General features: G+C 43.5%; 1 protein-coding gene across 8 annotated transcripts in view; it reads right to left on the reverse strand.

Moving 5' to 3' along the window:
* RNLS (renalase, FAD dependent amine oxidase) overlaps positions 1 to 24273 on the reverse strand; it is a 296831-nt gene that overhangs the window by 25399 nt on the left and 247159 nt on the right. For 3 of the 8 annotated variants that reach the window (XR_012133248.1, XR_012133249.1, XR_012133250.1), the window contains exon 6: positions 14943 to 15024. The exons of the other annotated variants lie outside the window; for them this stretch is intronic. The gene's annotated coding sequence lies outside the window, so the exon portion shown is untranslated. The remainder of the gene's footprint in view (positions 1 to 14942; positions 15025 to 24273) is intronic. 8 annotated transcript variants of the gene reach the window in all.

Below are 24273 nucleotides of genomic sequence, written 5' to 3' on the forward strand. Positions count from 1 at the left end.
TGGAAGATCTGACTTCAGAATCTGTGCAGTAAATGCAATGGTGAGGAGATTACCCACTGTTTACACGTCACAGTAGCTGGAACAATTTACAAGAGGAATTAGAGAGGCCATCTCTTTGAACGTTCAATGTTTAACCTGTCAGCGTAGACTTTACAGGTACCACACAGAGGGAAGGATCGAGGAGTGTGAAATCTCTCCTTCTTTCACTGAATCCCACAAGGAGAAACTGCATATTGCCTTGGGAGTGTTATTTATGTCATCAGTTAATAAATTCAGGGAGGTTTGTTCAGAGCAATGCCACCCCTCTTCCACGAAGCACAACATTTTCCCAGAGACAGAGAAAGCTGCTGGGTCAGTACTGTGAGGCAGGAGAGTTTGGGATCTGAGTTGACTTATGCGACAGGCTTCAAAAGAAAAGGCATGCTAGCTGTGTGCTGAGCACCCAGAAGTTGCACTGATCCAGTCATTTGTTCTCCAGGACTCATAAAATTACTAAGGGCAAGGATGGCGCCTTGCCAGGTTTCTCTCATTTGCATTAGCCATCCGCTTCAAGAAGAGCAATAAAAAAGGAAATTTAAGACCCCAAATGAAACAGTTCTTGCATAACAATGAAAGAATAACCTGGCTACTTGTTTTTATTGGAGTCAGAGAAAAATTTTTGAGAATTTAGGTTCAAATTTGAATAGCTGTAACCTAAAACCATGAGTTTGAAGGGAAAGCTCCCCCAACCCCCAAATTCAAAGGTACTTTTAGATACTCAAGTCCAAATACACAAACAGCCAGCCAGAGTTTAAACGTGACCAAGTTTTGGAAATAGAACACTGGAAAAAGCCACAAATATGTTAATGTGATTCAGAGCATCAGTTGAGTGTAGTCATTATTCCTTGGTCACTGAGAAGGTAATGATGTTATCTTTCTTTTCTTTATTCAGTTTAACAAGCACAGCACTTTGTTTTTGGTATTTTAAATGTAAAGTTCATAGTAAGTTGACAACTATTTCTGTATGTTGGGAGATCAATGGACTTAGTCAGAAAATAAGTATTTGAACCCTTGTGTCCTTAATAGCCCTGTGGACTTGGACAACTTAATCTTGCAGGCTTCACTTTCTTCTGTCAATTAAAAGGGAGTAATACTACTTACCTTATAAGGCTGTCTCAGGGATTAAATGGGCCAGGAAACATAAAAGCCTTCCTTCAAATATAAAGCTCTACACAAACATAAGTTAGTCCTAGATAATAGTTTTATGTTGACCTCTATGCTGTAGAAAGAGCAGCATTAGAAAGGGATAAAAGGGGTGACTTCTCTCAAAGTATTAAGATTGGTAATTAGATAGACAGATAGATAGATAGATAGATAGATAGATATAGATGGATAGACAGATACACAGTGGCAGACTATTCTTAGGTATAGGGACAGCAGGTTGTCATTGTTGTGATAAAATATACACAACATAAATTTACCATTTTAATCTATTTTTAATGTACAGTTCTCTGGCATTAAGTACATTCAGACTGTCCTACAACCATCATCACATCCAACTCCAGAACTTTTTTTATCGTCCCAAACTGAAACTCTATACCCATTAAACACTAACCCTTCACTAATGCTTAATTTCCCCAGCCCCACCCAGTTCCTAGAAACCGTCATTCTCTGGCTCCATGAATTTGACTATTCTAGGTACCTCATATAAGTGGAAACATTCAGTATTTGTCCTTTTAGGCCTGGCTTATGTTACTTAGCAAGATGTGTTATAGGTTCATCCTTGTTGTAGCATGTGTCAGAATTCCTTCCTTTTCAACATCACACAATATTCCACTGTATGTATATACCACTTTTGTTCACGCATTCATCCATTGATAGAACCAACTAGGGTTGCTTCTAACCTGGCTACTGTGAATAAGGCTGCAATGAACATAGGTGTACCGATATCTCTTCAAGTCCCTGCTTTCATTTCTTTGGGGCATATACGCAGGAGTGGAATTGCTGCATAATTTGGTAATGCTATGTTTACATTTCTGAGGAACCATCATATCATTTCCCACAAAGGATGCATCATTTTTCATCCACTAGCAATGAACAAAGGTTTTAATTTCCCCACATTCTCACTAACACTTATTTTATTTTTTCTGATAGTGATCCTCACAGGTGTGAAGTGGGCACAGCAGATTTTAGTCTAAAGTTTTGGGTGGGGGTCAAGACCCTAGAAGTTGATGATAACAATAGCAGCATATATTAACAGGTTAACTTCTTTGTTAAAGACATATATTGTCATATTGGGTCCAAAAATAATATCTAATTACATGCTGCTTCTAATAAAATGCATTTTTAAAACAAATCCTAACTCACTTGTGTTGAATAAGAGAATGTGATCTGTATGATACTTTAAGATATGTGAATGACTTCGTACATAATCAGTGTTACATGTATGCTTGCGAGGAATTTTGCAGATGTTGAATTAAGACTTTAATAAGTCTATTAGAATAATCCATTAGAATTTGGTTCTAATCAACTGTATCCTTATGAACTTTTTGTCTGCTTGATCAGTCATTGAGAGAAGTGTGTTGAAAATCACTTCTAATAATTGTAAATTTGCCAGTTTCTCCTTTTAGTTCTGACAACTATTGCTTCATATTGAAGTTACGTCACTGGTTTCCTGCTGTACTGATACCGTTTAACAATATGCTGTGCACATCTTTACATCTAGAATTGCCTTTAACCTTAAAGTTGATTTTCTACTTTTTATTTGTTCTGTTGATTCAAATTTCTTTCTTTTCAAAATTGTTAAAATTGTTGCCACCTTCTTTATTAAACCACTTCTCCTTTACTCGTTTGGGAGTAACACAGTTTATTTCTATTTTTAGGGATTGTCCATAAATGTAAGTATCCATATTAAAGTCAAAAGTTAATATCTTGATCCTCCTGAATAAGATTAGAAACTTAGAATTCTTTAACTCTGATTCTCTCTGCTTTTGCTGCCCAGCACCTACTTTGGTTTTGTTTTAATACAGCCAATGAAGCTTACATCATCCTCAGCTTCCTCGGTGGATTGCACATCTCTCCAGTCATTCTTCTCTTCCCACAGTATCTTCTGAAATTCCTTAATGAAACTCTATTGAAGGTGAACTCTCTCAGTTTTTGTTTTTTAAAAATCTCTTTATTTCACCCTCATTTGTGAAAGAGAGCTCTTTGTACATAGTAATGGGTTTTACATACTTTGTCTCAGGATTTTAAAGATGTCACTTCGATGTAGTTAGCTTTTACTGATGCTGTTAAGGAATCAGCTCTTAATTTGATTGCAGCTCCTTTGCAGGTAATTTTTCTTTTATATCTGGATGCTTCTGTTTTCTTTTCTTTTTTCCTCTTTACCTTTGGTGTTCTGCAGTTTTACAAGGTGATCTTGGCATTTGAGTTTCTTTTTGTTTACCTTCTTTGACTTGAGTTTTTTGAAGCTAAAGGCTCTTTTTGGTCAGTATTTTTAGAAATTTCTCAGACAGTTCTCGCCATTCTCTCTATTCTGTCTTCATGGAACTCTAATTAGAGATAGAGTAGATATTCTCATTCTATCTTTGTGTGTCTTCTTCTCTTTCTAATATTTACCATCTCTGTCTCTTCATGCTACATTCTATGTAATTTCTTCTGATTTATCTTTCACTTCAGCATTCTCCCTACATCTGTGTTTACTGTGATGTTTATCTTTTGGTTTTAAGTTTAAATTATTTTATTCTTCATTTGTAAACATCCTATTTTTCAAGTCTGCATGATTAATGTTGACAGTTTCTTTCTCCCTAGACATACTGTCAGTATTCATTTTTATTTCTTTAATATTCAAAATGCTATGTGTTTGGTTACTCCCAAATCTGTTGTCTTGGAAAGGTATTGTTCATGATGGTGTGTTTCTTTGTGCGTCTTGTGATTTTCTTTTTCTCATTTCTCATTGTGAGCCTGAAGTTCCTAGGAAATTTATCTGAGAAATTCTTTGAGGCCCAAATTTAAAGGGTGTTCCTTTGAAGACTTACTTTCATTTCTGCTAGATGCCTTGGGGGGCAATACTGCCCCTGACCTACTCTAACTAGATTTTTAGAATATACTGGTAGAATGAATTGTGGCACCAAATCTGCCTGAGGGTGGATATGAGGTTTGGCATCTTGGGAGAGACATTTTCTTTCTTTATTTTTTCCATTCCATTCAAAGGTAGGCAAGCATCCACATTGTCTTCCTCTGCCAGAGAGGATATATTAGATAGAAGTTTTTAAAGCCATAAAAGGGTACACATCCATGCTAATAAACTTTTAAACCTTAAAGAAACGGCAATTTTTTTTCTGGGAAAAGAAAGTTATGAAAATTAACATAAAATAAATCACTATAAATCAAAATACATAAAAGAAATCAAAGACACAGTCAATAAGGTAATTTAAAAAAGAGAGACTTTAGGATCTGATTGCTTTAGTTGTGATTTGTTTAAAATTGTCAAGTCAGTATAATGTTTGCAGACACACACATCACATTTTCACATATAAACTACACACTATTCTATTAATAGGTACATTTTTCCATATTAATAGGAAATTAAGAAAAGTATGATAATATATATTTAAAAGTTGTCCATTGAGATACAATATCACTTCATGGAAAACAAGTTACAATATGAAAAAAGGTGATGACTTTCTCAAAATGAGATGGAATATCTTTATTAAGTTGATGATTTGTATCATACTTCACAATAAACTAATACAGGTTTTCACAGTAAAATCAGTATAAAAGGATGCTTGGTAATAGCCTCTGGTTGGTGCATTAAGATAAAAATAGAAATAAAATTTCTGTTTTTTATTATTTATCTTACTATTAGGAAGAAAATCATATGATTGAAAAGATAGTAAGCCAATATAAATACATCAAGTCAATGAAAAAAATTTGATATTAAATTGATTTCCCTTAACACCAGCAATAACTAGTGAGAAAAAAATTCCATTCAAATTTTTTTGGAATTTGAAAAAAAATGATTCTAAAGGAAAATATAAAGCAACGAGAATATTCAATTTTGTTTTGAAAAAAAATCAGTGAGACAAGACTCACTTTGCCATATATTTAAATGTATTATAAAGCCATAGTGATGAAATTAAAATAGTGCTGGTTGACAATAATAGTCAATTAATCAGAATAGATATCTTTGGAAAAAAATCCTAAAATATATTAAGTATTTAGTATGGGATAATAAACTTAAATCAATAGAGGAAGACATATTTTTTATTTTTTATATTTTCCTAGAAAATTGGACATGAAGAAAAAAATTAACTTAGAATATCCACCTCTCACTTCTAACTGATTTGTCACCATTTTTGATTTTCTGCTTCTATAATCACATGAGGAACATATATTCTTAGGTCACACAGTAAGCTCAAACCCTCACTGAAACACCCATATTCACACACAAATACATCAGACTTTTTCCATCTGACAAATTTTATTTTTGACAGTATGTCTCTAGACACGGAAGTTGGGCCTATCAAGGACAGAAGTCTAAGCCAACTCTAGATTCCATTTGTCCCAGGGAAGCAGGGGATTAAAGAAACTTCTGGATTGGCAGACATTATAGCTGCAGGCCAAGAGCATCAAGAAATGGGTGAAAATGTTTCTTTAATTATTGATTTGGTCAAATGAGCATGTGGATGTCTAGTGCAGTGTTTGCTACAAGGACAAACTCAACCGAGGCCTTTTAGAAGCTTACCTCTGTAGAGGGGGAGATGACACAGAGGCAAAACCATTAAAGAACTGTTATCTGCCAAATGGTATTATATTGACAGTGTGTGCAAATAAAGATGAGGAAACAGACTCATGTGAAGAGAGGGACATGTGAAGGAGTTGAGATCCACACAGTTGGGGGTTAGGAGCGGTCTCTTCCCTCCTTCATCCTGGCAGTAGAATTTGGTGGGAAATTTCCCTCTTGCTTCTCTATGTCAGACTGGCTCCACTATCTTTGCCCTCTAGCCACGAAAGCTTTTTATTACAATTTAGCTCTTTCTCATGGCTCCAGGGCCCAGCAGTAAATGTAATGGAGAGGTAGCCGATCCCATGAGTACATCCAACAAGAAACAATTTAACCCACCCTTGATGATGAAAGAATAGCTGGGGAAAGGAAGGAAGACGGGGTGGTGGCAGGGGGTTGGTGGGACGACTAGGATGGAAAGATAGGTGCTTCTGATGTCTTTCTTCCCTTCCCCACCTTCCCAGCAGAGACAACCCAAAGCACTCTGCCTTTTGGCATTCCCCTTGGCAGTGTGTCTGCTGTTCTGTGTCTACTACTGGCCCAGAACCAGAAACTAGGCCTCATGATTCAGAGAGACCACCTGCAGTTCTTATTTTCTTTTTAATAATCCCAAACATATTTCTTCTGTACAGGTTACAGAGGCCAACAATTCATCTACGAGAGCCCTACTCATGTCACGGAAAACGTTATCACTCACTATTCATAGGCCCTACAGGCCACTTCGTTGCCTCCAACTTTATCTGCAGGAGTGATTTATATTCATTCAACACAATCTGATGGTTCTAAATGAAAAGTAAGTTTCTGGAATGTGTCAGAAATTTCAGAAATGTCAGCTTCTAAAATGACAGCATGGGCCAGGCATGGAGAAAAGATGGTTTGATTCACAGTCCTCCCTTTTACTAATTTCATTTTTATCCTATCATCTTTGAGGAGAAATAGTTATTTTATTTTTTTCCTTAGTATTTCCCTGGAAGTAGGGGACTGTCTTAATTACAGTAGCAATTGCTTTAAATATCCAATGGAAATCAGTGAAGAGGTTGGAATGAACAGTCACACTTGGGAGATGTAAGATAATAGTATCTAGAGAACTGACAGGAGAGGGTAATTGGCCCGAAAAAGATTCAGAAAGAGAAATGAATGGGTAAATTGTATTCTTGTTAGCAACTAGATACCAAAATTACCTAACAAGGCCCTGTTTCCCTTTTTTAAAGGAAAAATGTCAGTAGTTATGAGACAAAACAGCAATGAAATTCTTCAGACAAATTTCTTTCTGAAATGCCTGTTTTAAACAAAATAGGACTTCTAAGAACCCCAAATATGATTATGTACAGTGTTTCTTTAAAAGAAAGATAATATGAAATTACTTTTGGTGCTTAAAACTACTTTAAGTTTCGTTATGCTTCAGAAGATTGGAGACTTATGAGAATTAGGCTGGGGGTGAATTAATAATTGTACATTGAGCATTGACTCCCCTATACAGAATTTTATTGTTGTTAACAACCATTTGATCAATAAATATGAGAGATACCCTCTCAAAAAAAAAAAACAACTACTTTAAGTTACAAATTATACCAAAAAAAAAGTTTACTCAAACACTGTGAAAGGGTATAAAGTAAAAAATAAATAAAAGCATTGCTTCTCTCTTAGACCTGGCAGTCCTAATCCCTGGGGTAATATTGGCAATGGTTTCCTGTGTAGCCTTCCAGAAATTTCCTACGCATGAGACTGCATAGCTATTCCTCTCTTTAAAATGAAAATACAGTCTTATTCTACTTATTGTAATAACATATCTTGGACAGCTTTTTATCAGTTCATGTGGACTTACTTAATTTAATAGTATGTAATAACCACAGTTTATTAGCCAGTTTTTCACAGCTGTATATTTCATTTTTTTTCCAATTTGCTGTTGTAATAAGCAATTCTGTAATGAGCATGTTTCTTTGTATATCTTTGTTACACTTATTGTGAGACTACAGGATAAATTCCTACAAATAGAACTGCTGAATTAAAGCATAAGCACATTTAAAATTATTTCATATATAGCTAAATTGTCCTCCAAAATTTCATTTTCCTCAGTTGCATATAAGAGCTCTTGTTTCTCCATACTCTTACCAGCACTGGCCATTTTTTGCTAATCTGCATGTTTAAAAAGTATTTTATTTTTAGTTTTCAGTTAGTTACATAAGAGTGTGGTATATTCATACAGAAGCCCAATTCTTTATTCTTTTTGGTAATCTTTTCCTTGTCCTTGTAACCATAGTGCTAACCTCAGGATTACTGTGCAGAGGAAATCCAGTGTTCAGTGAGAAGGTCAGAGTTTGGCGCACAGTAAGTGCTCATCCAGTGTTACTTGGAAAACCTACCTATCAAGACCGACTCACTCCATTTTCAGAGGATTAGAATTACTGAGGTTTTATTGTGCTATCACACTACCTTCCACTTTGTTGACGGGAAATCTACATCTCAGAAAATGATGCACCATGGAAAGAAAATGTGTCCTGGAGTCAAGATACTTACCACATTGTATTTTAACTGATCTACTTGCCTGTTTTCCCTCTAGACTGAGAGCTACCTGAACTTATGGAACCTGTCTTACTTGTTTTATATTTCCAATACCTACCTCAGGATCTGGCACATATCTGTTGAATACTTGGGAAAATAGATGAATGAAAGAAGAAATAGTTCTGTTGTCTTGTCTGCAAGTACGGGGCCTGGATAGGTACAACAAGCTTTTCTTGGTCTATTGAATAAATAGGACAGGGTCAGCTCTATGGACAAAACACATTTAGAATCTGATAGCACTGAATGCTCATAGCTGATCAACTATAGCTCTGGTTCCACATTGGACCTAAGAAACTTTTCCATCATTGAGGTGGAAATACTTAAAAAAAATTAACACACTATTAATTTCTTCTCTTGTTCGATCTTTGACTTGTTATTCTAGGCCTGTGGGTACTAATATGTCTATGAATATATGCATTTGCCTTTATTTAAATAAAGGGTAGGAAGGGAAGTTTTAAAACTGATACACATATATGTTCATAATCCTTGTTATCCCAGGCTACATATGTTTGGATTTCCTATGTTTAAAAAGACACACAGACATCATCTAAACAATTCCACATAAGAAGATCATTCTGATAGTCATTTAGTTAAATATAAACAAATGTGTAGAACCCCACACGATGAGTTGAAAATAAAATGAGAATTCCCCTAAAGTTCATACTTCCAGTTTCAGAAGATGTTTCCCCATTGCTTCAGTATAAGTAAATGTATATAAATTTAGGAAATAATCTTCCGGTAAACAATGGAAAATTGTTCACAGAAGAGTGTGTTCTGCCTTCAGCTGAAAAAGTAAATGGTAACATTCACCAGTAATCCAAGTTACTTGAATAATAAACAACATGTTATGTATTTCCATGATACCTGAGTGCTAGATGGTAGAAGCTTTGAGATGGGGTCAGGAGAGTGGGGACAGGGACTGGGCTGGGCCAGTGCAGATAATTTTCTACTGATTAGAGGGGCTTCCCATAAGTCCTGAGAGTGGAGTACATGTAAGAATCAAAACTTGGAACCAGTTTTTCAATGTAAACAAGACTTCACAACAGACAAGGTGATCAGTGGAAAGGGCTGACTTAGGGGTGAGGGATGACAGGTGGGGCTGGGCATGGAATACTAGTTTTAGGGAGAAAAAATACACACTGCCTACACAAATTCATTATATTGTTTTTATGCCTATTCGATTAGCTCTGGGTCTCTTAAAGGGGCTCAAATCAGTTTACTAATGATGAAGGTCTTTGGCCCGGTATTCTACTTAATAGATTAAAGAAATCTATTGTGGTGTATTATAGTTAAATATTGACCTCCAGACTAGTTATGAGGTTCAGATGAGCAAATGTCTGTGTGGTAGACATCACCTGCTCAGCATCACTGGCACTTTTATAGAAGCAAGACCAAAATTTTGTTTTGGGGGTTTAGACTTGCCCACTTCAGCCCTGATAAAGGCAGCCTAGGTTGAATTGATCAGGCAACCCATTCCTCTTGGTCACAGTGATTGTTTTAGCAATGGGTATACAATCCAAGCCAAACCAATCAGGTCAATAGGATTCAATTCTGGGACTAGTGGTGAGCTTTTTGGGAAATGGCTCTTTGTGTTTGTAACTTGAAATGCTTGTACTACCCGATGTCACCATAAATGAATCCAATCCAGCAGAAATTAGTCAAGAAATGGGGACAAAGTCTCTTCATGGCATTGACTGAATCAATCCAGACATGCCTGCAGTTTCACTTCTAGATTTTTCAGAAACAGTACTACTGATTTCCCTTTTTTTGAAATAAAATTATCTGAGTAGGGTTTTATGTCATTTTGCAAACTAAACTCTCTTAAATGCGTGAAGTATCTAGTACTGTGCCTGGCTTATGTATGCTTGTCCCTACAAATACCAGTTTCCTTTTGCTCTTCTCCTGTCTTCCCACCTGCCCTTAATCTTACTTTATATTTCCACATATACAGATCAGATTTTACCAGTTCCTTTACAAAGCTCTTGACCAATTAATCATGAGAAAAACCCTCTGGGCCTCAGTTACTTCATATGTGAAGTAAAGGCTTTAGAAAAGTCCATTCTCTTAACATCCCTTTAAGCTTTCATTTTCTGTAATTGCATAAAATAGAGGTCCAGTGTCAGTGACAACTTGAGAAGTAAAGCTCATCCTTTCCCTAACCACTCCATGCTGTCACTGTGGTAGAAACTCCATGTCTTCAAAGAGGAGACTAAACCTAGGAACCTCAGGACCAGTGTGATGAAAACATTTTAGTTCATCTGAGCTTTCTCGATCCTTGAGTTTGCCCTCGATTTTAGGGCCTTAACCTCCTTTTGACTTTTGAGCTTAAATACAATGAGCTGGTTTGCAGTATGGTGTGGAAAAGTAGTGTGTTGTTCAGGGACACCTGGGTCTGTTTTCATCTCTGCACTACCTAGAACAGTTCTTGACACAGCAGATACTCACTTCACACAGTGAATAGATAAATAAGTTCCCAAGTATACTAGCTTTACAGAGGATCATGTGTAACCACTAAGAGTTAAATTAGTATACTCAGGATATTGATTTTTGCTTTTTAAAGAGGTATTAAGCTGGATTCAAGTTTCCTTGGAAAATAACATTACTCTTGCTTACATGTATTTTGAAATAGGTGATCTTGAGTGTAAGGGAACACTGGGCTTCTTGGGATTCCCAGTAACCTGAGTTATCCTCATGAAGTGTGCCATGAGTGTGAACATCATTTGTCCTGTGAGCTATGGTAGGAGCACTAGATTTCCAAGGTTCTTTTGTTTCCAGGATTCTCAGTGGTGGGCTGGTGCTGGCAGTTGTAGGAGTGCGCTGCTGGGGCTTGTGGCAGAGGCACGCACTGAGAATCCAGCTAACCCAAATCTGGGAAGGGGCCATGGGGAGCAGGTGAAATTTCAAATAACACCTTTGGTATTATAATCCCATCTTTAGGAAATGAATTTTAAATCCTACTGTTACTTTCAATATACAAATGACAGAGAGCATATTTTGGGGTTAAAATATGAAAAAGTAGAGTCTAGTTTCCAGGTATCAGTGTTCTAGGGTAGGTTGTGGGGCAAGATATGTAATCATGGGAAGTTTTCATTAGGCTCTCCAGGATAGAGATTTTTATTTTATCACGGAAGTATGATTTGGAGACAAAATTCAGGCTAAATTCATAGTTTTACTTAATTTGTCTAAGGCTTTAGTTTCTTCATTTATAAAATGGCATACAAAATGGGGATAATGACATTTACCTCAGAGAGTTGTTGTGAAGATGAAATGCAATAGATCATGTAAAGCACTTAACCTAGCATCTTGCTTCCAGTGCCTGGCTTAATAAAGATGATGGGTACAGAGTTTCTATGGTTAAACAACATTTCTGATCTTTCATTTCATCACTTTATACTTTTCAAACTTCTAACAAGCTGTTCTAAGTTCAGGCTATAGAAAGCTTCTCTTTGCTTCTTATATAGAAATAAGTTGTAATAGAGGCAAAATATATTTTCTTATTTGTTATTTGAAATATACTTAGCTCATGCATAAGCAAACATATATTTATACATTGATATAGCAAGAGGGAAGAGGAGGGTAACTCGAGGCTGTGAGGCAGACCCACAGTTTCCCCTAAACCCAGATATACATTGAACAAATCAGAGCTCAAGACTTTTAAGTATTTCTACATCACACAGTGTCTTAGATAACATTTCTCCTACCTCCCATTCTCAGGACTTGAGACTTCTTTGATTATTTCAATCACATTTAAATACTGGAAATTTCAATTTTTGTCAAATAATTTTAAGCTTTTCAGAGGAACCAATTTCTTGAAGGTTTCCATTGTGGCGAACCAAGGAGGTAAGATTTTCAGGTTCCATGGCAAAAATCCTTGAAGAATCTCTGTTAGAGTGCCTCAGGAGGTCCTGCACCAGTCAAGTTTTCCACTTGGCCAAGGTTCCTGGTTGAGTCCCTGCCTCTCCATCATTCCTTAGGCTCTTGCTTTCCTTTGCATGTATGGGAAATAGATCCAGTTTTGTGAGACAGATCTCTTCAGAGAATTATCCTCAGGCATGCTATATAAATAAGGATAATCCTCAGGAGACTGATTTCAAATTAGAGAACTGTTTCCATCTTCTTTGACGGAGTAGGTATAATCTCAGAACTTATTACTGTCCCTTTAAAACAAGATACATTTTTAAAAAAATATTCCTGTTAGTGTAACTCAAGGATTGCTAAAGATCTGACTAGGATTATTGACCAGATGAAAGACAATGCCTCATGGAGATACTAATGTTCAGTTTCATAAACACTATAGACTTAAAAATATGTGCTCTCAAAATTTTTGCAGAAATAAAACAAGGAAGGAAGAATATTAGATTAAACACTATTGAATTTTGCTTATAAGAAATTCTAAATTTTTATTATCATGCTGGAATATGTTTTAATATTCTCAGTATTCTCTGTTGAGTGTAAGTGCTAGGAGAGCTTTCTTAACTAAACACCTAGGACAATGTCTGGCCCATAGCTGGAATGCAATAAATAAATACCCACTGAATGTATAACTGATAAGTAACTTATGTAGACATAAATAATTTGGGGAACAAAGAGAAAATGAATATAATCCTTTCCTTGTAAAGATCATTCTCCTAAAATCAATTTTTGGGTTATGATCTTTCATTTTTAAAAAGAAATGTGTCAAAATGGATCAAAGACCTGAATGTAAGTCATGAAACCATAAAACTCTTAGGAAAAAATTCAGGCAAAAATCTCTTGGACATAAACATGAGCAACTTCCTCATGAACATATCTCCCCAGGCAAGGGAAACAAAAGCAAAAATGAATAAGGGGACTGTATCAAACTAAAAAGCTTCTGTACAGCAAAGGACACCATCAGTAGAACAAAAAGACATCCTACAGTATGGGAGAATGTATTCATAAATGACATATCTGATAAGGGCTTGACATCCAAAGTATATAAAGAGCTCATACACCTCACAAACAAAAAGAAAATAAGCCAGTTAAAAAATGGGCAGAGGAGCTGAACAGACACTTCTCCAAAGAAGACATTCAGATGGCCAATAGGCACATGAAAAGATGCTCCACATCGCTAATCATCAGAGAAATGCAAATTAAAACCACAATGAGATATCACTTCACACCAGTTAGGATGGCCAACATCCAAAAGACAAACAATAGCAAATGGGTGAGGATGTGGAGAAAGGGGAACCCTCCTACACTGCTGGTGGGAATGTAAACTAGTTCAACCATTGTGGAAAGCATTATGGAGGTACCTCAGAAAACTCAAAATAGAAATACCATTTGACCCAGGAATTCCACTCCTAGGAATTTACCCTAAGAATGCAGCAGCCCAGTTTGAAAAAGACATATGCACCCCTATTTTTATCACAGCACTATTTACACCTAAGTGTCCATCGGTAGATGAATGGATAAAGAAGAGGTGGTACATATACACAATGGAATATTATTCAGCCATAAGAAGAGAACAAATCCTGCCACCATTTGCAACAACATGGATGGAGCTAGAGGGTGTTATGCTCAGTGAAATAAGCCAGGTGGAGAAAGACAAGTATCGAAGGATTTCACTCCTCTGTGGAGTATGAGAACAAAGCAAAAACAGAAGGAACAAAACAGCAGCAGACTCACAGAACCCAAGAATGGACTAACAGTTACCAAAGGGAAAGGGACTGGGAGGATGGGTGGGAAGGGAGGGATAAGGGGGAAAAAGGGGCATTATGATTAGCACACATAATGTAGGGGGTGGGGGGCCATGGGGAAGGCAGTATAACACACAGAAGACAAGTAGTGATTCTATAGCATCTTACTACACTGATGGACAGTGACTGTAATGGGGTATGGGGAGTAGACTTGATAATGGGGGGTAGGGGGAGAGAGGGGGAGTCTAGTAACCATAATGTTGCTTATGTAATTGTCCATTACTGACACCACACACACACAAAAAAGATTCTGTTTAAGTCCCCAGAGAGACAGTCAGTAGAAAATAGCCCTTCCAGCTACCGTGGATTCTTTCTGTTTGGTTTTGGCAGTGCCCAGTCATAGATTCAGTGGTACAGCGAGGCCCTTCTCATTTTTTCTCACCTCAACAACTGAATTGCTGTAATAACATGCGTATGGGCTTTTGAAATCAGTGGATTTTATGATGTTTATGAATGTAAGGAAGTAATAACCAGATAAAGAGGGAGGTTTGGACTCTCAAATAAACACGTCACTCCACAACACACTCTTTGCTCCCAACTGCTCCTGTCTAGAACTTGGTGCTCCTTTTTATTTGTCCCTCCTCCTATCAGTGGTGATGCCGATGTCCCTCAAACATGGTGGAGAGCAAAGCACCAAGTTTACTCTTCTGTCTACAATAGGCCTGTGGTACAGGTCCTCTCAGAGGAAAAGCAGTAGCAGCGGGAGAAAACCCAAAGACATAGAAATCAAAGACAGTACAGTACAATGAAAACTGACACAGTGAAGGCAAGAGAAAAGAGACTTCTAAGACCCATACTTAACTCCTTCAGAGACATGAAAGAAGCCGCCCCCATACAGCAAGACTACGCCACTATGGAAAAAGCACAGGCAGAGAACAAGAAGAGATCTGGAATCTTACCCCACTGGGCCAGAGAGAGGAGTCATCACAGCAGCAGCAGCAGCAGCATCTGGGGCCTGCCCCACACGCTCTCCACTCATCACTGTTGAAGATAAGATTGTGGGCTTGGCTCGCTGGGCCTCTCCCTAAGCACCCGGAGGTATACACTGCGGCAAGTGAGGGGTCGTCGGTGGCACCTCGCCCGCATTTATACTCTGCATGGTTTGGTACATAACAAATGGTTGGCGAAGGAGCGAGCGGCACCAGGTACCACTGAATGGGCTGCTGAGCTTTGAAGCTGAGTCCAGTCATTTACTGTCACCACTGTTCAACAGATCCCATTACCTGAAGAGTGATGTGCACGAGCTTACACTTTCACATTTGATAAGGGAGGTTCTCACCAAGTACGGGGAAGGGAGAAGAGGGCACACCTAAGTAAGAGTGAACGGGAAGCCTCCAAGAGGAGGTGACTAGAGAGGTGGGTCTTCAACGATCCATGTTCTGCTGGGGTGAAATGTCTTAAAAACCAGAGGTAAGAGGTGGGAACCCCTGGAGGAAATAATTCAGAGATGAAAAGGCACGAGACAGGATGTTTTCAAGGAGCAGGGAGCTTGGCTAATAGGGATGGAGATGTAGACAAAGTTAAGGCCAGACCATGAGTTGGGACTGGAGAATTTCACATTTTATTTTGTAACAATGTCAGTGCTTCCACAGTAAAACAGTGAGCTGCAAGCAGGGACTAGGTCCACCAGGAAAGACCCGAGAAACTAGAAGCAGAGTTACTGACATGGGACAGGAGGTTCACAGGTTATGACATAAAGGATGAACTGTCAGGATCAGGAATGGACAGGTTGGCTGCTGAGAGGAGGCGAGGTTGCCCTGCAAGCTTCCAGCTTGGCTGATGGGCAAGAACGGCAACACCATCGAGACGAAGAGTCTAAAGGAGATACATTTAAGAATAAGAAGTGTTTACCAGTTTACTGTGTTGTGTTATTCACGTACGAGACACAGGCCCCAAAAACTGGGCCAGAGGGAAAATCTGGGCGGCCAGGCCCAGTGAGAATGCGGGATGTGGCTATGCTGAGACCTGGTGGTCCCTGACCTATGCTTTCTGTGAGAAGCAAAGAAAGAACCTGCTCGCTAACTAGAAAGGCAAGTCATGGGGTCTGTGCCCTCCTCAGAAGTCAGCCGCCTGGCTGGCCATGGCCGAGAAGGCTTGCCTGGCTCCAGGCGTCCCAGAGAAGCTGGGAAGGCCCAGGAAAGGGCGGGCCGTGCCCTGGGCAGCCTCTGGGTGGCTCTGCGCTGGGCTGTGAGCAGGCCCTTGCCTCAGGGACCACGGGGGCACAGCATTGTCCGCCTGCCACACCCCGGGTGCCGAGCCCATACAGAGCCAGCACCCAGGAGGGCTGAGCTCTGACAGACGCGGGCACTGCAGCCCTTGACGGTCTGCATGGTGGCCTCATTGGTTTGAACAGCGGGCAGTCCCAGGGGCTAGGGATTCTATTGGGGTTGGCCTTGGGGCCACGTCCTGTGGCCTTGGCCCAGGGTCTCCTCTGGGCAGGGCCGGTGTGCTCAAGGCAGTAGGGGCTTGGTGATGCAGCCCCTGGGTGACATCACAGTGGTCCAGGCTGCTTTGTGATGCATCTCCTGGCTGACATATATATCAGGCTCACCCTAGCTGGGCAGCTCAGTACGTGCTTGGCTTGAGAAGGAGTTAGTGGCAAAGGAGACCCTCTCCCTGGCTTCAGACCCTTTCTTCGGATCGTTAGTGCACACCACAACCCATTTTTCTGTGTGGAGTTTCCTCCTTCCTAAGGTTTGTGCCCCACCCCAGCTGCTGCCTCCCCACCCCAACCTTCTTTGCCCACCAGTCCTTCCCATACCCGGGACACCGCCCCCTTCCCTCCTGCCAGGGAGCACCCTGTACCCTCCCACTGCCCTGGTCGCAGGCTGTTCCACTGGGATCCTGTGTCTTTAGCAGCTGGTTTTTCCCACTTTTACCAGCAGATTCCCACTTACCTGGGGAGCACTCCTGGGCTTCTGGACCATCCTAGGCTCCCAGAAGAAGGCTCGAGAGAGACCACCCAGATGAGGTCCTCCTCTGCAGGGCACACGGGCACAACTACCAGCCCGCCTCAAGGTGTCCTGCCTCTGCAAAACCGTCATCCAGAGGCAGCAGTGCCTTCTGACCCAACCCTGTGCTGCTCCTGGCTGACAGGAAGGTCAAGGTCAGCAGGGCGCGGGCTGGGTGAGGGTCACTGGCTGAGCGCTGCAGTCCCACCAAACAAGGTGGTGGGCAGCACAAGTGCCCGGCCGATGGCTGACTATGATGCTCAAGACGAGCCAATGGACATGACACCACCCTCAGTGGCCGTCATCTTCCAGTCCCCCCCGGCCCCACACGAGGCCATGGGCAACACCATCGCCAGCCTCCTGTGCACCTAAGACAACCACTGCGCATGTGGTCATCATCCGGTCTCCCCTGGCCCAAAACGATGCCGTGGGAGGCACAGACAATGGCCTTGGCCCAACCTGCAAGGTGGATGACAACCCGATGGGCAGGCCACCACCCTGGGAAAGGTAGCTACAAGTCCAATCCGGCCCGAGACGAGACTATGGGTAGCATCACCGCTGGCCAGAAGGCTGACTATGATGCTCAAGACAAGCTGAAGGACACGATACCACCCTCGCTGGCTGTCATCTTCTGGTCCCCCTGGGCCCCACATGAGGCCGTGGGTAGCATCACTGAAGGCCTCCTGCGCACCTTAGACACTCACCACATGGGCGGTCATCGTCCAGTCTCCCCTGGTCCCATACAATGCTGTGGGAGGCACAGATGACGGCCTCGGCCCTACCCGCAAGTCTGACTAGGACCCGATGGGCATGACACCGCCCTTGGGAAAGGCACCTACTAGTCCCCACAGACCCCAGACGATGCCGTGGGTAGCACCACTGCAGGCCTCCTGCGCACCTCAGACACGCACCGCACAGGCAGTCATCATCCGCTCTCACCTGGAGCCATATGATGCCGTGGGAGGCACAGACGACAGCCTTGGCCCTACCTCCAAGTTGGACTAGGACCCAATGGGCATGCCACTGCCTTCGGGAAAGGCACCTACAACTAGCCCCTGGATCCAGATGAGGCCATGGGCAGCACAAGCACTGGCCTGAAGGCTGACTATGATGCTTAAGACGAGCTGATGAACATGAAGCCACCCTCGCTGGCCGTCATCTTCCGGTCCCCGCTGGCACCACACCAGGCCATGGACAGCACCACCGCCGGCCTCCTGCGCACCTCAGACACCCACTGTGCGAGCGGTCATCATCCAGTCTCACCTGGAGCCATATGATGCCATGGGAGGCACAGACGATGGCCTCGGCCCTACCTGCAAGTCAGACTAGGACCCGATGGGCATGCCACCATCCTGGGTAAACGCACCTACTAGTCCCCCTGGGCCACAGACGAAACTGTGGGCAACACCACCGCTGGCCTCCTGCGCACTTCAGACACGCACCACATGGGTGGTCATTGTCCGGTTTCCTCTGGACCCATATGATGCCATGGGTGGCACAGATGATGGCCTCGGCCCTACCTGCAAGTCGGACTAGGACCCGATGGGCATGCCACCACGCTCAGGAAAGGCACCTACAAGTCCCCCATGACCCAAGTCGAGGCCATGGGCAGCACAAGCTCTGGCCTAATGGCTGACTCTGATGCACAAGACGAGATGATGGACACAACACCACCCTCACTAGCCGTCATCTTCCAGTCCCCCCCGGACCCACATGAGGCTATGGGCAGCACCACAACCAGTGTCCTGCACACCTCAGACATCTACCACACGGGCGGTCATAGTCTGGTCTCCCCTGGACCCATACGATGCTGTGGGAGGCACAGACGATGGCCTCGGACCTACCCGCAAGTCGGACTAGGAACCGATGGGCACGCCACCGCCCTTGGGAAAGGCACCTACAACTGACCCCCATCCCCAAACGGGGCCATGGGTAAAACAAGCGCTGGCCTGGAGGCTGATGCTGATGCTCAAGACGAGCCAATGGACATGACGCAACCCTTGCTGGCTGTCATCTTCTGGTCCCCCCTGACGCCACACGAGGTTGTAGGCAGCACCACTGCCGGCCTGAAGGCTGACTATGATGGTCAAGACGAGCCAATGGACATAGTGCCACCCTCGCTGGCCGTCATCTTTCAGTACCCCACAGCCCAACATGAGGCCGTGGGCAGCACCACCACCGGCATCCTGCACACCTCAGACACCTACCGCATGGGGAGTCATCATCCGGTCTCCCCTGAACTCATACGATGCCATGGGAGGCACAGATGATGGCTTCAGCCCTATCCGCAAGTCACACTAGGACCTGATGGGCACGACACTGCCCTTGGGAAAAGCACCTACCCGTCCCCCCAGACCCCAGATGCCGCCATGGGCAGCACCACTGCCGCCTACTGCGCACCTCAGACACACACTGCACAAGTGGTCATCATCCAGTCTCACCTGGAGCCATACAATGCCGTGGGAGGCACAGACAATGGCCTCGGCCCTACCCGCAAGTCAGACGAGGACCCGATGGGCATGACACCGCCCTCGGGAAAGACACCTACTAGTGCCCCTGGGCCACAGATGATACCGTGGGCAGCACCACCGCCGGCCTCCTGCACACTTCAGACACCTACCGCGTGGGCGGTCATCGTCTGGTCTCCCGTGAACCCATACGATGCCATGGGGGGCACAGAAGACAGCTTTGGCCCTCCCCGGAAGTGGGACTAGGACCCGATGGGCACACCACCGCCCTCGGGAAATGCACCTACAACTGCCTCACGGCACAGATGAGGCCGTGGGCAGCACAACCGCTGGCCTGAAGGCTGATGCTGGCCGTCATTTTCTGGTCCCCCTGAAGCCACACAAGGCTGTAGGCAGCATCACCGCTGGCCTGAAGTCTGACTATGACGCTTAAGATGAGCCGATGGACATGAAGCCACCCTCGCTGCCTTCATCTTCTGGTCTCCCCCGGCCCCACACGATGCTGTGGGCAGCACCACCGCCGGCATCCTGCACACCTCAGACACCTAACACGTGGGCAGTCATTGTCTGGTGTCTCCTGGATCCATACGATGCCATGGGAGGCACAATGAGTGTCTTGGTCCTACCTGCAAGTTGGACTAGGACCCAATGGGCACACCACAGCCCTGGGGAAACGTACCTACTAGTCCCCCCAGGCCATAGATGATGCCATGGGCAGCACCACCGCTGGGCTCCTGCACACTTCGGACACCCACCGTGTGGGCGGTCATTGTCCAGTCTCCCCTGGACCCATATGATGCCATGGGAGGCACAGACGACAGCCTGCCCTACTTGCAAGTCAGACTAGGACCCAGTGGGCATGACACCGCCCTTGGGAAAGGCACCTACTAGTTCCCCCGGACCCCAGACGACGCCATGGCCAGCATTTCTGCCGGCCTCCTGTGCACCTCAGACACCCACCTCTTGGGCAGTCATCGTCCGTTCTGTGTTGGACCCATATGATGCCGTGGGAGGCACAGACGACGGCCTCACTCCTACCCGCAAGTTGGACTAGGACCTGATGGGCATGCCACCGCCCTCGGGAAAGGCACCTACTAGTCCCCCTGGGCCCCAGACAACACCGTGGGCAGCACCACCACTGGCCTTCTGCGCACTTCAGACACCCACCATGTGGGCGGTCATCATTCAGTCTCCCCTGGACCCAGATGATGCCATGGGAGGGACAGATGATGGCCTTGGCCCTATCCCTAACTCGGACTCTGTCCCGGTGGACATGCCAGAGCCCTTGCCAATGGCACCTACAGGTCTCCCCCGGCTCCAGACAAGGCCTATGTCCGTTTATAGGGGCTTCACATCCTCCTATCCATTTAACAAAATCTTTCCCAGAATATGTGTGTATATTATATATTCACACTAAACCCTGTTCTTGCTAATATGCCTCTGCTGTGTTTACTCTTTGACTCAATGACAGAGGAAGAACACACATACATGAGTGATAATATTCTGAGCCACGCTTAACTATGCAACATGTTCCATGCCCCAGTGACTGGGATGTGGAAGTGGCTGCATTTTATGACTGTCTGTGCTCACCGTGAGGTCTGCGTGCTGAGCGTTTAATGGATGACAACCCAAGGGGAGGCAAGTCCACAGGAAGGAGGCCGAGTTGGCTTATGTGGCCCCTTCCCTCTCCTCTCCCACTGCTCTGAGCTCACTGGAGGCTAGGGAATCCCTGCTGTGACACAGGAAACCACTCTTATCATTTTGGTTTTTAAACATGTTTAATTCTGTATGTGTGTGTCTTGTGTAACTTAGACTTTGGCCGATCATCCTTAGACATTCCCACTTCCCCACGAGACAATGGATTTGGCACCAGGTCCTCAAGGCTGGAGGAATGACAGAAGGAAGCGCTCTGCCTGCTGTATGATTACTGAAAATTTAAGCTTACTTAGAATCTATCAAGTAGCTTAGTAATATCAGAAAAGGTCCTCTTTAATGACTGGCTGGCCTGACTCTAACCTAAACTGCTAAAATGTCAAACCATGTTGAGTTACAACTGTGCCTGCTTCTCACTGACCCTAGAGTCTGCAGGGTCTCCACCAGACTTAATACATGCACAATTCCTAACTTGGGGAGACCACATTCTAGTTGGAGGGGAGGAAAGAGACAATGAACATCTGTAAGTTTTCCGGTAGCTTAGCTGGTAACAAACACTATGAAGAATAAAAAGCAGGATATGGAGGACTGAGATTATAGGCAGAGAAAAGCAGGGCTTTCAAAATGAACAGTGGACAGGGTAAGCCTCACCAGGGAGGTGGGACTTGAACAGTCTAGAATGAGGTGACTGAACCAGGTATCTGAGGGAAAAGCATTCCATACAATGGGATAAATTACTAAAAAAGCCAAGAGGAAGGATACTTGTGGTCTTCAGGGAGCAGTCAGTCAACAAATGTGGCTAGAATACAGTCAGCAAGGAGGGAAAAAGAGGACCGGGGACAGAGATATGGGTTGAAGTCCCTGCACCACCGTTTACTCGTTGTGTAATCACACACTGTTGACTTGATGTGCAAATGTCTCAGTGAACCCAGTGCTGTCTCTATGGCCTAGTTACTTTGCAAGTTTTTGGAAACATAAGTAGGGAAGTGACATATAAGCCATCTTGTTAACTGTTCTGTATATAAGGATAGATGGGTAGACAAAAAGATGATGATAGATTGGTAGATGATAGATTAGATAGGATAGATGATAGGTATAGATAGATAGAATAGATAGATGATAGATAGCCATGTTAGATAGCCATATTGTTAACTGTTCTGTACATAAGGATAGATGGGTAGACAAAAAGATGATGATAGGTAGATGACAGATAGATGACAGGTGATAGATGATAGATTAGATAGATATAGATAGACTGGTAGATGATAGATATTCATAGATTAGATGAATAGATTGATGAGAGATGATAGATAAGATATATAGATGACAGATGATAAATAGATGATAGACTAGATAGGATAGATGATATAGGTAGTTTAGATAGATTAGACAGATAGGTGATAGATATTGATAGATTAGATAGATGATAGATAGATGATAGATACAGAGTTATGGACTGAACTTTTGGGCCCTCACCTCACCATCTCCCACTCCTCCTAACCCCCACCCCCACCACACACATACACATACACACACACACACACACACACACACACACACACACACACAAATTCATATTTGAATTGAGTCAGGGTTGAAGCTCTAACCCCCACTGTCATGGTATTGGTATTGGGAGGTGGGGCCTTTGGAGATAATTAGGTTTGGAAGATATCATGAGGGTGTGGGTGGAGCTGCCATTACACAATCAGTGCTATTAAGAGGAACAGAGGACAGAGCTTTCTCCCTCGATCCTGTGAGGACACAGCAGGGATGCGGCTGTGTGCAAGCCAGAAGAAGGGACCTCACCAGGAACTGAACCTGCCTTGGTCTTGGATTTCCGCTTCCAGAATGGCGAGAAATCAGTGTGTATGGATTCAGCCCCCACTCAATGACAGTCTGGTTATCCGCTTGAGTAGACTAACACAGATATGTAGGTAAACAGAGATGCACTTAGACGATGGATGGAGAGAGCCTACGCATAGATATTTGTGCTTAGGTGTCTGCATAAGTATCTGTGCCCATCCACCTCTGCACTTTGAAGTCTGCCCCCTATGGGGGGAACACCAGGAGCACAACTTATGCACATTTTTTTTAAAAGTGTGGTTTCCAATAACTGGGCTCTCTGTTAAGTCTCAGCCGTGTGTGTGTGTGTGTGTGTGTGTGTGTGTGTGTGTGTGCAAGTGCGCGTGTGTGTGTGCACACCACTGCCCCTATCAGTCTACAATCACAGAAGATGCAAAACAAAGGAATGCAGGATAGAGCAAACATCTTGCAAACTGGGACCAGAAAGAGTAAAATTTTCCACTAGCCTCTGGGGATATCTTTGCCAAGTGTTTCTATGCAATTTTAGAAAGATCTTGCTGGAAATGTTGCTGAGACCACTCTGAACCATCAAGTTAGTTAAAGTAATAAGCCAGGACAGGAGAGCAGCAAAGAGCACCCACGGTGTGTCTCCTATGTATCAGGCCAAGGTGTACAGGCTTTAATTCTACTACATCACTTCATCTCACCATGGCTGATGGGGTGACCTTATGCACCACCTTCATCCATGAGTAAAAAGTTACTTCAGAATCACTTCCCTTAACAGAAAATAAATAAATGCAGGGACATAAACATTCCTAGAATTCCTGCCACCATCACCCAACTCTTTATGCTCAGCACCCTTTTCATACGAACAGAAACGTAGCTCTCAATGCTACTATTCCATTTCAGATAGACCTCACTCACATCTAAATGCCTAAATGCACTGAAACTCCACCTCCACCTTGACAGCAGAGGGGAGCAGTTTCCCCACAAGCTAGCTGGCCTGCCACCTCAGCAAGCCCATGGGCCACCGGCCCACAACAGCCCCATGTGTCACCAAAAGGTAGTTCCCTTAACCAGTGACTACACGCATGCTCTCTGGAGATGGGCCACCAAGCAGGGCTGCCAAGTTGACATCGGCACACAGGCACAAAGACCTACTACTGGGCATGCACCTGCCTCGGCCCCCTGCAGGCCAGCCAGGGTGCTCCCTGCGTGGGGCCTCGGATATGCCCCACAGCTCATGCAGCTGCCCCAGCAGGAACGGCCCCGGGGCAGAGCAGCCAGAGGGCCCCGGTCTGCACAGGTTCAAGAGTCCAGCCTGCCAACCACACCGCCCACACCCAGCAGACTCG

Source organism: Manis javanica, chromosome 7 (genome assembly GCF_040802235.1).
Source record: "Manis javanica isolate MJ-LG chromosome 7, MJ_LKY, whole genome shotgun sequence".
Lineage (NCBI taxonomy): Eukaryota > Metazoa > Chordata > Mammalia > Pholidota > Manidae > Manis > Manis javanica.